Genomic DNA, 10,414 nt, shown 5'->3' with positions numbered 1-10,414 from the left:
TCAAAATTTGGATATATTTCCTTCCAGTATTGTTTTAAATTACTACAATTTGGCTCATGCAGAGTTATATCCTGCATTACTTTTTTTTTATCTTAACATTATATTGTGAGCATTTTCCCATATTACAGAACATTCTAGGGATTTATGCTTTTTAATGACTGCATAGAATTACAATGTGTAGATGTACCATAATTTGTTTAACCAATCTCTATCTTTGAACTTGTGGGATTTCTCCAAGTTTCTACTGTTATAAATAATGCTGTGACAAATATTCATGTACATCAATCTCAGCCCATGACTCTGATTAATTCTATAGCTCATAAATCTGTTTGCATTTCAGTTCATTTCTTTAGATCCTTTAAGTTTCTTTGTAAAAAAAAAAAAAGTAACCATTAACACATGCATAGAATTTAAAAGTTATAAAACTTATGCAGTGGCAGGGTGTCTGGGTAGCTCAGGCCATTGAGCGTCTAACTCTTGATTGCAGCTGGGGCCATGATCTCACTGCCAAGGGGTCAAGCCCCACATCAAACTCCATGCTTGGAGGGGAGTCTGCTTGAGATTCTCTCTCTCCGTCTGCCTCTGCCCCTCCGCACCATGTTTGCATTGCTCTCTCACACACTCTTTCTCAAATGGATGAATAAATCTTTAAAAAAAAAAAAAAAAAAGAAAGAAAAAAGTTATGCAGCGAAAGTACATCTTTCTCCCACCAGGGCTCCCTGGTCCGCCCAGTGTCCTTTCTCCAGAGGTGACAGTTTTTATCTGTTCTGAGGTATTCTTGCAAAACTCCTCTATGTATATGCAATCACATATGTGTAGATCGATGGTTCTCAAAGTGTGGCCCACAGACCCCTGGGGATCCTCAAGACCCTCTCAGAGAGCCCACAAAGTCAAAACTATTCTCATAATAATACCAAAGCATTATTCACCTGCTTCACTTTTATTCTCTCACAAATATACAGTGGAAGTTTTCCAGAGGTTGCATGACATGTGATTGCATCATCACTTTGACAGCTAATGAAATGTATGCTTGTGTATTCTTGGGCTTTCTAGAATTTTCTAAGAGAACTGAGAACCCTTGATTAAATCCGCAATAATTTTTAAGAATATAAAGCCTTCTGAAGGCCAAAATGTTTGCGATTTGGTGATACAGACTTCAAAACACACACACACACACACACACACACACACACACACACACACTGGTAACATGCCATATATATATATGAATATATATATGAATGTATATATACATTCTGTAGCTTTTTTAATATGACAATATATCTGTGATATTATTTCATCTCAGCACCTATAAAACAGCCTTAGGTATTTTTAAGTGACTGTTTTTCATTCTACTTTATGGTTGTTCCATATATATTCAGCCAGTTCCTATTGATGGAATTTAGGGGTTTTATTTTCAAATCTTTGCTTTCATTATTACTATTATATAACAATAAATACTGCAGAGAATAACCCTATATGCTCTTTATTTTGTACAAATGCAAGTTCTATATTTAATCCATAGTGGTGGAACTGCTGGCTCAAATGGTATGCACATTTATAATGGGTACTGCCAAATTGCCTCACAAAAAATAGATCAATTTTTATACCCAAAATAGTTGAGAGTGATTGTTTCCTCACAGCTTCATCATCAATCACAGTGTGTTATCAAACTTTTGATCACTAAAATCAGATAATAAAAATATGGCATCCCACTGTAGTTTTAAATTCCATTTCTCCCATTCTGAGTAAATCAAATATATTTTCCTATTTTGAAAAGTCTTCTTATTATCTACTTTGGAAAGTCTCTGCTTATGGAGTTTGCCTATTTGTCATTTGATTTATTAGTTCTTATTGATTAGTGAGATATCTTTATATATTAAGGAAATTACCACATTTGGGTCCTTTTGTCATTTGATTATCTTATCTTACCATGAAAAATTTTGCAACTATCAAATTAATAATCTCTTATAGGTTCTGGGTTATAAAAACCTCATCCAAAATACATGTAATTTACAATTTATCCTATATTTTATCTTAGTATTTTTATGAGTTTTTATGGTTTGATCTTTTTAAACCATTTGGATTTTTGGTAAAGAATTGAAGTCCAACCTTTATCTTTTAATTTTCTTCCTACATGGGATTCATTGAATTAACTCAATATTTATTTCATGAGTAATATTTTCCCCCACTGGTAAGAAATGCCAACTTTATTATAAAATAATTTTTGCCTGTATTTGGTTCTCTTCCCAATTCCCCATTCTGTTCATGGATCCATTTGTCTACCCCTCCCCAAAAGTATAATACGTAGAAAGCTATACCCTCCTTGCAATTATTCTTTCTTTATAGAATTTACCTACCCATGCTCCTTTATTTTGCCATATGAATTTTAGAATTGATTCAACTAGTTTTAAAAATACCTGTTATTTATTGAGATCACTTAAAATTTACAGATTAACATAGGGAGATCCTGTATCTTTATAATGTTGAGTCTTTCTATCAAGAACACAGGAACTTCTTTTTTTAACCATATTCTTAGTAACAATTAACAATGTCTTCACATAGTTCTCCCATATTCCTTGTAATATTTATTCCTATCGTTTCTTTTGTTACTGTAAATGGGGATTTTTTTTCCTTCAGATACAATTTCTAACTGGTTATTGTGACATGTGTTGGGATGTTATTGATTTTTCCATATTCATTTTGTATCTAGCCTTAGCAGATACACTTATTGCTTCTAACAGTTTCTCAGTTGATCTTCTTGGATTTTCCAAATACACAATTCTCTCACCTGCAAATGATGATAATCGTGCTCCTTTCTCTCCAATCTTAAACTATATTTCATTACTTTATCAAATTCTATTGACCAGCTCCTCCAAAAATAAACTTAAATCACAGTGAACTTGATGTAGAGCTATGTGTCTGTCGTTCCTGACTATATAAGAATGATTCTAATACCTCACCATTAAGACTGATGCTGGGATTTGCCTTGAAAAATACATCTTTTGTTGAATTATAACTCATATATCCAAACTCCAAGACCCCATGAACATTTCAGATTCCCCAATCACTGTGGCCCCCATCCTGCACCTGCCAGACAATGTGTGTGTGTACATCTCAAACTGGAGGAATGAGCTTGTCGTCTAGAATCAGGTGGTAAACTCTACCTTGAGGACCAGGATTAGATATTTTTAAACATTTTCTTCTAAAGAGGATTACCCAAAGGAGGCACCACACAAATTTAATTTTAGGGTGCTGAGTGAGAACTTACTATTTAAGGAAAGGAGACTGTTCCTGCAAAATCCTCAAACCCAAACCTATTCATACCACTGATCTTCCTGAGTTCTTTCTCCTGAGTTTCCAAAGTCCTTGCCTGTCTCTGACTCACAAAGTATACCTCAGCCCGGCCCCAGAGTCATTTCAGACACACTCTCTCTCCTGACCCCAAACCAGCTAACAACACCTTTGTGCAGGCTATACAACCAAATTTTCACAGCAGTGTTTCCCAACGATCATTCCCAAAGAATAGCCCAAGATACTGGCTCAAAACTTCAGAAGCCTGGGCTCCACACAAGACCTGCTGATGTTTATGCATACCCAAATCTGAGAAGAAGCACTGCCTTACAGTTTCATCATCATTGTAATAGCCAGTGAAATTCCAATGGCCCCAGAGGTCCAACCCATCTTCCTCAACTCTTCCAGGTCCAAGTTAAACCATCAGGCTATCCCTAGAATTATCTATGTTCCAACCACCCTGGAAGGAACAAACACTATTTCTGAACTATCTTTCCCCAGAGTTTCCAAGGGTTCTCATGCATTTACAGGAAGATGGAAACGCACGTGAATCATTCCTGGGTAGATTCTCATGGACGTTCTGAAAGAAGTGCATAAGTAAAATATATCAGTTAAGCCAGAAAAAGATGAGGCAACTTGCAACCTTCTTTAGAGAAATCAGCCTTTACTGGGATGGACCATGAGAGCCTATGACAATTAGATCTTTCCAGTCATAGAGAGCAGGTGAACAAGACTGGCTCTGTACCCCATATCCATGGATCAAGCTTGCCTCTAATTCCTCAGTGTCTCTGAACACATGCTTGCTCCCTAAGTTACCTTAGTTATTAAGGCTAGCAAGAGCCAAGATGACATGGACTGTACTCCCTGATTGCAACATCACTGATCTGCTGGCTTCCATTTTTGTGGGAGAGGGTTGGTTGCCCCATACCCATCTCTGACCTCCTCCTGACTCTGCCTTTTCCCCACAGCTGCTGACACTGTACAGGTAGCCCTAGTGCACTTGAGTAATGGCCTCGGGTAAGTACAACAATTCCTGGAGATGACCATCCATATTGGCAAACTGTCTACTGCTCAGATGCATCTAGTCAGGGTCACTTTGGAAAGGAGTCTTAGAACACTGAGGAGACCCACAGTCAGCTCCTGTGGTTAGAGTCAAGGATGGTGAGAAGTAGCAGAACTACTGCTTTTAAATTGGTCTTTAAGCAAAAAAATAAATTGGTCTTTTAGCAAAAGAGTAAAGCAGCTCAGCCCATTAGGGAACCCTTACTCAGAAGCTGTCCCATTGACATGCCTCCCTGGGGCCTTCGAAGACTCTGCTAATGAACCTCCAGCACTGCTGGCAGTTACTTCCCTGAAAGTCACACCACATCAAGGTGAGTTCGCAGGGACATGAATGTACGCCTTGTCCATCGAAGGAGCCCATCTGGTGAGTTTAGCTTCTGTCTCGAGCAGCATGACATAATGAAGGAAGCTCCTTTGAGGGAAGCAAAGCATTTTTCCATCCTGTCTCTCCTCCTTTACAGCAGTGATTTTCAAAGCCTGATGAAAACAAGAGATCTCCCTTTCTTCCACAGAATGATGAGCTGTTCTGTAGACTTTCATCAGGACACAGGACTATGGGCCACTTAGTAACAACTTAAATTGAGTTATCAAGGCCATTAAATGTTGGCATTCATAAATTAAAAGTAGCTCATTATTAGAGTTTGCAGAGGAGTTTAATTCAGTATCCACTAAAGTGTGAGGATGCCTCACAAAGCCTGGCCGTGTTTCCCAACTCCTACTTCCTGTTCACTCAATGTCTTATTGGTGGTTGTACTCCAACGATTTGAAGAAGTCAGCTTTCTTCTCACTGGGTCTCCACTGCTATTGTGACTGGCACTCACAAGCTGAATAATATTATGTATGATTTCTTAAAAGCAACAGGATTACTGCAACTTCTCTGAGTCCGTGAGGCCTTCAAGAGCTGCTACTTTTGACTTTCTTTTTAAACATAAATTGCTGTTCATTTAGCTTCATTATTATCAATGTAGAGTATCATCAATTATTTGGTTAACCCCATGGTGCGTAATGATATATAGTTACATTAACAGTATTTCAGGCCCATAATTTTTTCAGTAATTACAGTTTAATATTAATCATTGATATCCCTGTGCTTTTATAAAGACACTTCATTTGTAACGGACTGCCAGTGAACTTGTGCCATTGGAATAACTTGAACCTTCCACCAAAGACAGTGTAATTAAATCAGTGAGTTGTTTTAGGATCACAAGGCACTGTTTTAGCACATACAGACTTGCCTATGTTCACTTTCCTCTTTTACAATGTGAGTAATAGGCAGTATGTGTTTCTTACTAGCAAAGAGTTTGTCACAGTTTGTTGACTTTCTTTGTTTATTATACTCAGCAATCCTCTTCATCACTGACAGAGGGAATGGGTGGGTCATGGGAACTTCGGCCTCATGCAAGTGGACTATGGAAAAAACCAGTAAGGACTCTGAAGGCTGGGAGGGGCTCTGCTCGAGGAGCCCAGCACTAGGGATTCAAGCCCCTCCATGCTTCATTAAAGCACAGCAGCTTGCCTCAAATCTGAGCACCCACTGAGTTCCTATGTTTGCAGAAAGAACCCTGCTGCCAAAAAGTGTTTGAAATCTCTGCACTACATTTTTCAATTTATTCAAATACCACAGTCATTTTAAAAAATGTTAGGAAAATCCAGAAAGAAAACACTAACTACCTCGTTAGTTATGGGAGTTGTTTTAAGAAAAGGAACACGGAAATAAAGAGTGAAAACAACCTAAAAAACAAAGGTGGAACCAGGTATAGGAGGTTTCATTCCACTCAATTTAACGGAGCAAAGCACCCAGCTGGGTGTTGGCAGGGAACAGGATGGGAATGGTGCTGAGATGAATGAGATAAGATCATAGACTTTTGGGTCCAAGAGAACAATGAGAGAAGTTCAAAACTGGTGGCGATATAGAAAACAGAGATGCAAAAGGCACCGAGAGGGGCAGTGAGTTGTCCAGAGGAAAGGGGGAGGGTCACTCTGATTGTGAGGGATTAGGGACGATACCTCTTTCCCAGCCCTGGGTTAGCATGACCCATTCTGGCATCCAACAGAAACTTACCAGTGGCAAGGCACCAGGCAAAACCAAGAAAGGATATCACACAAGCCAGAGATTCCCTTGTTCGTCTTGACACCAGGAAAGTGATGGAACTCAGGGCTTCTCAAACTTGATTATGCATACAAATTACTTGATTGCAGGAGGTTGTTAAAAAGCAAATTCTGAGTCAGCCAGTCTGGCGTTGGCCTGAGAACCTGCATTTCTAACAAGTTCCCAGGTGATGCCAATGCCAAGTAGCAAGTCAGATACTTTGAGTAGAATGCATCTAATAAGCTCATGACATACTCAGGTATTAGTAATATGTTATAAGGCAACAACTTCTGTGAGAAATATTGCTACTTGCCTAATCCAATATCCATTCTCCTTTTACTCTACAATGAGAGCCTGAATTTTGCTTGGCAGGGTAACATGTCAACTAAACCTGTTCAGTTGCCTAGTATCCAAAGGAATGGGAGTAGGAGTGACCTAATTCTGACAGAAAAATCTAGGTAGAACACAATTGAGAAGACATCCCTTCCTGTTTAAAATGGCAAAACCTCTGATAAAAAAAGGTTTTGGTCTCCGTGTTGGCTGTTAGTTTTTTCTCCTTTCTCCTGCCTGAAACACAGGGCTGTCACCATGACACTGAAAACCATACACTGGACATGGTGGAGGTGGAAGGACAACCGGGGTCTTTCATGTCTCATGGATTGTGCCTACCTGTGGTTACCTAGTGTCTAGGTTTGGGTTTTCCTAGAAGCTGTCCTCAGACAAAAATTCAACTGTAGTTTATTTGGGAAGTAGTCCCAGGAGATACCAGTAGGGGGATGGGAAGTGACATAGTGGCAGGAGGGAAGCCAAGAACTGTGTGTCATCCAGCCAGTTATCACAGTGGGAAACTGGAACTCAGTCCCACTGGGGAAATCTGGTAGACTGTGTAAAAACACATATATGAATTATGCCACCAAAGGGTGAAGGGCTGAGGCATTCATGAAATCCCATCCAATCCTGGGGGACCCGCTTCTGTAGGGCATTAATTCTCCAATTCTTGCCCTGTGCACAAGCCACAACATGCTCCCACAGCCTGAAAAAAGCCCTAGAACCAAGACTGGGGGCATCTGCAAAATCAGTGAGAACCTTGTAGACAGACATGGGTGGGGTACTAATAGCATCTGCCTACAACCGGTAAAACTCAATGCAGACTGTTACCAGAGTCAGGCACAATCCTAGCCGAAAAACACCTTAGGAGTTTTCTGATTTTAAAAGAGGTTCTCACCCCTCTCACGCAAACACAGAGGGCAATATTTAATGCTAAGCCATAGAGAATCCAGGCAGAATCCAAGGCAATATGTTTAGAGGCAGGAAGCTTTTTCCAGCAAACTTTAAAACACACGATATAGGCAACCACCTACTCTGCCAATGGGACCAGCCAGCAGGCCTCTCCACAATGTGGGGATTTTGATATAACACCCAGAGCTTATAAATATGTTATTCACACAGAATATTTTCCCACTTAGTCTAGATTTTATTTTCTTAGTTCTTGGGCAAATCAAAGAGACTTTCAATGAGTTCAGGAAAAAGCATTCTCCAGGTAGGGGAAGCTCCCATCCTTCTAAATGATTAACACCCTTATGAATGACCTAGAAGATGAAATAAGAAGAAAGTTACTCAGAAGGGCACATGGTACCAAGCTGAGACAAGGCAGACATGTGAAGAAAGATTAAAAGAATGAGTTCATAAAGTTCTTGAATGTAGAAACTGGAAACTAGCATACTGCGATCATCTTTATTCTTGTCTGAGCCCTCTGGCTGACCTTGGGGAAAATGCAGGGCGCTTGTCTTAGACTCCACTCCCCTCCCTGCCCATGGCCCCACTCTGCACACTGCCTGGGTTAAGAGTTGGCCTTGGCCACGACCAAGGCAACACAGACTGGAGATTAAGCAAGACTAGAATTCCAAAGGTCAATGATTTCAAAAAGAAAATCAGCAGAAGCAGCAGCCATCACCAAGAGCCAGAGAGCAGCAGAAGTTGCAATGATACTGCACACCCCCCTTCGCTGACCCCAGGCAAGAGCTGGTCCACCAGGACAGAAAAACAGGAAACTTGGGGTCTTGGAGGAGAAAGGAAACCACTTTGCTTTAAAGGAATTTTGGGAACTTTTCACTCTCAACTACATCCCTATCAGGTTTCAACATAGCCAAAGGGCATGCAATTAAGGAAATGCTTTTCAACACAAGAGTAAATACTCCGTTTTCTCTGTTACACAAGACACAGTGGCAGAACTGTCCTTACTGAATCCTCAGTGGGGTCTCCCTGAAGGGACTCATCAGCTCTTTCTCAGTGTTTGTCAGCCTGCTGCTTGGCTCCGTGAGTCTCAACTTCCTTATCTGGGACGTAAGACACAGCCAGCCCTTGCATGTTGCAGGACTGCCACCGAAGTCAGAAGAGAAACAGTATCAGAGACGAGCAGCGGCTTCCAGGGGGGAGGAAATGGAAAGTGCTGGTATTACAATCATGACTATTCGCTCCTCAGCAAGTCTGGTTTACTGTCCATATGATATCATTGTTTACACATTGTTGGGACTTAGGCTAACTAATACTTGGTGGCTCTGAGGATTAAATGAAATGGTTCCTATAGGAACTTAGCCCAGGTGCTCACACACCATGTGTTATCTATGTATGTGCTGGTTGTTCTCATCATCCTCACCACCCTTCCTCCTCCACCACCACCTCCACTGCCTCCATCATCACTTCCAGCAGCACCTCCACCTCTACCACTACTTCCACCACCACCTTCACCTCCCTCCTCCTCCCCACCACCATCCTCTTTGTAATTATCATGTATTGTTCATTTTAAGTTATAAATGCCTGTAGTTGGTGAACATTCTTTTCCCTTGATTCATGGGCATTTGGCTGCTTGTGTTTCCTTTTTAAGCCAACGTCTGAACCACCGAGCAGCATTAGAAAAGTGAGCAGTAGGCTTTCTCTGATACCCTGAGAGGTTTTTCTCCCCTGAAAGAGGAGTAGTGACCAGATGTGAGATGGCTCTGAAAACCAATGGGCCCTCCGTCTTGTTTTTGCTTCTGTCTAATCTTCATTTTTGTGAGCAGCACTCACACAGGTGTTGTCCCCACCAAGCCTGCAGATTTGCAGGCTGAAATTTTCAACCAAACAGTCATGGAGCAGATTTTCATTAGCCCTGAAGCTATTCAAAGGTGGCTTATCCACCTGTAGACAAATGAGACACATGCCCCCCATCTCCCTTCCAAAGATTCATAGCAGCAGAGAATGTGAATGCTGAAAAAGCCCTCCCCAGTCTATGTCCCTTGCATTGTACAGCCTGAAAACCAGGACACAGAAAAATAAAGTCCTTATGCAAGAATACCTAAATAAGGAGAGGTGGGAACAGGACCAGAATCCATGTCTGCTTAACTTTCAACCCAGTGTTCTTTTACTACCTGCTGCCCCCTCTTCTCGGACTCAGGTGGCAGTGTCAGAGCCTTGGCAGGAGGGGTGGCAGAAAGGCAGTTCATGCAGGTTGATGAAGCCAGGAGCAGCTGGAAATTAGCTGGCTGGAATCAAGATGAAACAAACACAGAAACAAGCCCCAGGACCAGAGAGACACAGCCATGAGAAAAGGCAGGGACAGAGTGGGCATGTCTGAGCAGTAGGCCGAACAGATGGAGGCCCAAAGCCAACTGATGGGGATATCTAGCCAAACTGATTAGAGGCAATTACCTGGGACCCAGAGTCATGGCACTCATTGCATTGCTGGTTACACATCTCCAGGAAGTCCAGCCCTAACCTACAGTGGCCAGGGATGGGGGCTGGACTATCGAAACATTAAGGGTTGCCTTTTATTTCAGATGTTATTTTAGTGATGATTGTTCCAACCTTAGTCTTCTGAAAGGTCTCATGTGATGAGAGCTTAGGTCAAGGGGGGAAACCACTGGCTAGGAGTGAGGGGTATCCAAATCTTAAACCTAAGAGTCTGGAAAAATGAGGCAGGAAGTTCATCCC

The sequence above is a fragment of the Vulpes lagopus genome, chromosome 5 (assembly GCF_018345385.1).
Source record: "Vulpes lagopus strain Blue_001 chromosome 5, ASM1834538v1, whole genome shotgun sequence".
Classification (NCBI taxonomy): Eukaryota; Metazoa; Chordata; class Mammalia; order Carnivora; family Canidae; genus Vulpes; species Vulpes lagopus.
The sequence above is the reverse complement of the archived record's forward strand: the minus strand, read 5'-3'. Positions refer to the sequence as shown.